Raw genomic sequence first — 6,000 nt, 5'->3', positions numbered from 1 at the left:
AACATGGTGACATCAGTGTGTGTGTGTGTGTGTGTGTGTGTGTGTGTGCTCACACGCATGTGTGTGAATTCCTATCCAGTTGAAAGCTGAGATAGTAGAGGCTGGCATTCATTCTAGCTGCACTGTGTCTTTGTGTAAACCAAGAAATATCAATGCCCTGCGTGTTTCATTCCCACCTTGTTTCCTTCCACCCAGACAAGCACTCTGAGCTACAAGTTTGGTAGCTCAGAGGGTTCATTTATTCAGTCAGCCGTTCATTTACTCACTTGTTCATTCTACTTTTAAACACATACTTTATTCAGTAAAATAGATTGTGGACAACTTACCCTGTGACAAGTATAGTATTAGCTCCCGAGGACACAGAAATGAAAAATACAGTCCTGGTCCTGAGAGAACACAGAGGCTCTATGGATTGTATGTGAATTTCAATCTGTCTGGGGAAGATCTTCATAAGCAACTGTTCTTCTGGTGTCTTCTGTAATAAGGCAAATAAAATATGCTTTGAATGCATAACTTCTATGATCTCAAAGCATTCATTGATGCTGTTCCCTGCCTGGAATCTCTTCAGCATCCTGCTTCTATGCCAGGATCCTCCTGTGGTCCTGGTCCCTCCACAAAACCTTCTGCCATGCTGCCACTTGGGTAAGGCTATTTCCATCTCCATTCACTGAAACTGTTTCTGATCAGCCCATCCGTTTGCCCCTATTCTTTTAGGTCTTGCATGTGAACTGCCTTACGTGTGACTTAATTGCTTTACAAGATTCCACTTTGGAGAGCAGAAGTCACATCTAACATTACATTTATATGCCTCACAGCATAAAGTACTTGTAACATATTGTGGTGGTTTTAAACTAAGTCAATAAATTCTTGGACCCTCCTTCCTTCGAGAGGTGGAGCCTAATAGCCCTTACCCTTCCATGTGGGCTGCACTTTGCTTCTATTAATCAGAATAAAGCAGAAGTGATGGTGTGCAAAATCAGGGAATAGGAGATAAAAAACTGTGGTTTATTGCTTATTCTCTTTTGAGTCTCTCCTTCAGGGAAGAAGCAGCTGTTATATCATGAGGACACTCAAGCAGGCTTTGGAGAGGCCCACATGGTTAGAAACTGAGGGCTCCCACCAACCATCAGGACTAACTTTCCAGCCACGTGAGTGGGCCACTTTGGAAGCAATTCTTCCAGCCCCACTGTAGCTTTCAGATGATGATGTCTTAGCTGATATCTTGACTGAAATCCCAAGAACAGTTCTAAGCCAGACCACTCAGCTATGTCATTCCTGGATCCTAGACCCTCAGAAACTGTTGAGATGATAAGTACTTGTGATTTTAAGCCACTAAGTATTGGGGCAATTTGCTGCATAACAATAGGTTGACAATATCCAAAACATATGTATACTTGCTCTAGGGAAGAAAGTACTTCTTAGCCAATGACATCCACGTTGCTGAACCCTATGGATACTTTTTAGTCTTCACTTTACTTGGACTCACAGCAGCACTCAACACAGAAGTTAAATACGTTTTCCTTCTCTTTTAAAAAATATTATGAAATATTTCTGATATAAAATCTTAAGTTTTCATTAATCCCATTCTTCTTACCTCCCCAGAGGTAGTCATGATATCCTCCTACAACTTTCTTGTGAGTGCAGCGTTGTGATGTTTATTTAGATGTATCTGTGTTGACACATGTAGCTAGAACGTTTATACTGTTGTCTAGTATTCATTCTATGACTATACCATAGTTTATTTATCATTTCTCCTTTGGGAGTATTTAAGTGGTTTTCAGTTTTTCACTCTTATCAGCATCACTGTGTTGTTGAATGAATTAAGATGAATCGTTAATTCCATATATAAGATTTCTCTAGGGTACATATTCATCTTTAACTTTCTTTTAACATTTTTTATTGATTTATAATCATTTTACAATGTTGTGTCGAATTCCAGTGTTCAGCACAACTTTTCAGTCATTCATGGACATATACACACTCATTGTCACATTTTTTTCTCTGTGAATTATCATAACATTTTGTGTATATTTCCCTGTGCTATACAGTGTAATTTTGTTTATCTGTTCTACAATTTTGAAATCCCAGTCTATCCCTTCCCACCCTCCACCCCCCTGGCAACCACAAGTCTGTATTCTCTGTCTATGAGTCTATTTCTGTCCTGTATTTACGCTTTGTTTTTGTTTGTTTGTTTGTTTTTTAGATTCCACATATGAGTGATCTCATATGGTGTTTTTCTTTCTCTTTCTGGCTTACTTCACTTAGAATGACATTCTCCAGGAGCATCCATGTTGCTGCAAATGGCATTATGTTGTCGGTTTTTATGGCTGAGTAGTATTCCATTGTATAAATATACCACATCTTCTTTATCCAGTCACCTGTTGATGGACATTTAGGCTGTTTCCATGTTTTGGCTATTGTAAATAGTACTGCTATGAACATTGGGGTGCAGGAGTCATCAAAATATTTTCCAAAATGGCTGTACTAATTTATGCTTCCATCTAATGTGACTGGGAAGTCCTCTTTCTCTACCTCCTCACCAGCCTTTTATATTATGAGGCTTTCTTTCTTTTTTTTTCTCTTTCTTTTCTCCTTTCCCCTTTCCTTTGAATCTGATGTAAGTTATAGGTTTTGTTTAATCAGTCATTTTGTGTTCCTTGGCCATTCACATTTCTTCATCCGTGACTGTTTATATATTTTGCTAATTTTGTCTTTGGTCATTTGTATCTTTTGATTGATAAGAATTATTTACATATTTTGTATACTGACATTTTCTTAAATATATATCTTGACTGAAACTTGTTTTTTTTTAAAATTATGGTGTATTCCGTAAGTGGAAATTAAAAATGTTAATGTAGGCAGTTGTAAAATCTTTTATAGTTTAGACATTTTGTGTCCAGTTCAAGAAATTATATACTTCTTGGCATGAAAAGGAATGATGGTGTGCAATATCAGAGTCTAGGTCATAATTATTATATATTTTTGTATACATAAATATTACTTCTTTACATTTAGGTGTTGACATATAACATTGGCATAATTAATGTATAAAACTGTATAAGTTTAGATGTACAACATGTTAATTTGATACTTTGTATTTAAGTTTTTATTTCACGTTTAATTGTTTGGAGTAAGATGTGATATAGAGATCTAAATTCATTTTTAAATAGAGAACTCATTTCCCCAAAACTATGTGTTGTATAGCCTATTCTTTCCCCACTGATCTATCATATTCAAGTATCAAAATAATCATAGGTCAGTTTCTCAACTCTCTATTTTGTTCTTCTGGTCATTTTTTCTCTATTACTAGGCAACTGCCATGCTGTTCTAATTGTTACAGATTTATAATAAATTTTGATATCTTATAAATCATATTTGTCTTATATATTCTTGACACTTTCTTTTTACAAATAAGTGTTAGAAGCAGCTTACCATGTTTTGTGAATAGCTCTGTGGCTTTGATTGGAATTGTGTTTGATCTATAGATCAATTTGGGGAAAATTGACATGCTATAATATTGGGTTCCTCCAATAAATATGGTGATAACTTATTTAGATCTTTTTAAGTATGCTTACAAAGTTTTGTAAATTTTTCTTTAAAGATTTTGAAGAGCTTATACTAGAAACATTACTTTGAGTATATTTTAAACTTTCAGTTCTGATATAACCACTGTATGACATCACATTGATATTTTTACCTAAGTCTTTTCCTTTGAGTTTGATGAGCTTTCTTATTAATTCCAAAGGTTTGAAATATTCTGAAATTTCCTACTTAAATTATCATATTGTCTGCTAAAAGTGGCAGTTTTATTTCTTCGTTTCTGATCTTTATACTTTCCCCCCTGTTTTATTGCACTGGCTGGGATCTCCATTACAGTGTTGAATGGAAATGATAGAATTTGGATTTGCCTTATTTCTACACATTTCTTATGTTTTACCATGTAGTATGGTGCTTTCTGTAGGCTTGTAGTAGATATTCTTCATCAGTACCTTATTTTCCTTCCTATAATTTGACTGTATATTTATCTTTATAATTATTTATTTAATGACTACCTCTACAGCCTCCAACATAGATCCCTAATTTTGTAACTGGAATGTAGCAAGTATTAAATAGCTATTGAATAAACAAATGAGTGTCCCCCAACCTGGTCTCTCTACACCTCCACTGAAGTAAGTTATTTCCTCAGTCTTAGCTCTTGCCTTTAGCTGTGGCATTGAAATCCATAGTTGAAGGGACCTTAGATACAGTCTATTCCATACTCCTCCTGTGGATCAGAGACATTAAGTAACTTGCCCAGGGATGCTCAGACTGTGATGTTCAAGAACGCTCTTGTCCCTTCCTGAGATGGTCCCTACCTACCTACACAACCTCATTTTCTGGATATTCTGTCTTGTACCTCTATGAGCTACTTCAGTATGCCATGGTCTCTGTTTTGTCTTGGTCTTCATACTTGCCTTTTCCTCTCCCTGAAATAGTCTCCACTCCACACTCCCCCTCCGCCACTCACTTGCTTTTGTTTGCTTCCTTTTGATTCTTCAGGTCTGAGTGCAAATGTCACTTTTCCTAGGAAATCTCCCATGACAGGCTTACACTTGGAGTGTCCATAAAACCTGCATTTCTCTTATCATAGCACTTACTCTGTTTTAAGCTATTACTTTAAAAATCATCTACCAACACACTGGACTTAAAAATTCTGTGTGGAAAGTTGCCACACCAATCTTATACACACTTATTTTCCCAGAATCTAGCCCAACATTCAGTGCTTAGTAAATAGGTTGGCAATGAATATACTTTCAGTACATGTGTATCAGTGAATGCATATCTTTTCCCTTGTAAGCATAAAATGTCCCTGCTTCCGTTAGACTGGTAAGTATTCAAAACTCTGGTTGGAAATAAAGGTGGGCCTTGCTTGGTATGGTAAATGTATTTCTGAAGGAGTAAATTGAATTACTTTCAAGTGTTCTAAAAGAGATTCCTATTTAAAGGATCTATTTAGTAGATCTTTTCGTGAGGCAAAGAATGTGATTATGAAAGTAAGCATTGCTTATCTTTCTGCAGCCTCAGGCTCTTAGAGCTTGCAGAGCCTCTGCGGGGTGGGCGTACCTGCTTCTGGTTGAGGAGGTGTGGGAGTAGCAGTTCTTGCTGGACTTGGGAGAAGATTAACCCAGGTTTGATCATTAACCCTAGTAGTGTAATTTTTATAAAACTCATCAGACAGAATTTTGACCTCCTATGGTAGAGACCTAGTATTTCAGTCCTGGCCCTGATGAGGAAGCTCGGCCACTTACTCTCTTCCTTGGAAGAAATCTAGTGTTGGTGGGTAGTTCCTAGAATGGCCACATCCCAGAATGTCAGGACTGTGATAAACCTGTTCAACTTCCTCATGATGCGGCTAGGGAAACAGACCCAGGTGGTAAGTAACCTTGCCAAGTCCAAACGATCATTTATTGGTAAGCTGGACTGTAACACAGACCAAGGCCTTTTAGTCCAGTGCTCTGTGATCTGATTTTCTGTTCAGAAGTTAACAGCCCCAGGATTCAGATCCCTTAGAACATGTGCAGCATCCTAGTTGAGAACACACAGCTTGGAAACAGAAAGACCTGGATTTCAGTCCAAGCTCCCCTGTCTGACATCTCAGTGACTTTAGGCAATTTACACTCCTCTAAGAGCCTTAATTTACTTATCTGCAAAAGAGGGACAGTTATAGTACTACCTTATGGAGTAGTTACATCTCTTATAAGGCAGTGCTCGTGAGAAGCTTGCATGAGGGCCTGGCATGTAGCAGGAGCTCAGGAGCAGTGATGATGGTAACAGTGATGACAACGATGATAATTTTAATGATGATGTGTCTCTTTCCCTTGTTACTTCTTCCCACCCTTAGATAAAATGATGCAAGACCATTTTCTCTAATCTAAGAATTGGCCACTACTAAATATGGCCAGAATAACTAAAAAATGAACCCAAGTTAAAACAGTTAGCTAGAAAGAGGCGGTTCTAACT

At 37.2% G+C, this 6,000-nt stretch overlaps 1 long non-coding RNA gene across 1 annotated transcript in view; it reads left to right on the top strand.

Moving 5' to 3' along the window:
- The first annotated feature begins 5,276 nt into the window (after positions 1 to 5,276).
- Positions 5,277 to 6,000, top strand: part of LOC116659815 — a 99,059-nt gene continuing 98,335 nt past the window's right edge. Inside the window, exon 1 of the long non-coding RNA XR_004315178.1 lies at positions 5,277 to 5,413. This is a non-coding gene — a long non-coding RNA (uncharacterized LOC116659815). The remainder of the gene's footprint in view (positions 5,414 to 6,000) is intronic.

This window comes from Camelus ferus, chromosome 25 (genome assembly GCF_009834535.1).
Source record: "Camelus ferus isolate YT-003-E chromosome 25, BCGSAC_Cfer_1.0, whole genome shotgun sequence".
NCBI lineage: Eukaryota > Metazoa > Chordata > Mammalia > Artiodactyla > Camelidae > Camelus > Camelus ferus.
Note: the sequence above shows the minus strand (reverse complement) of the source record. Positions and strands in the feature narration are given on the sequence as shown.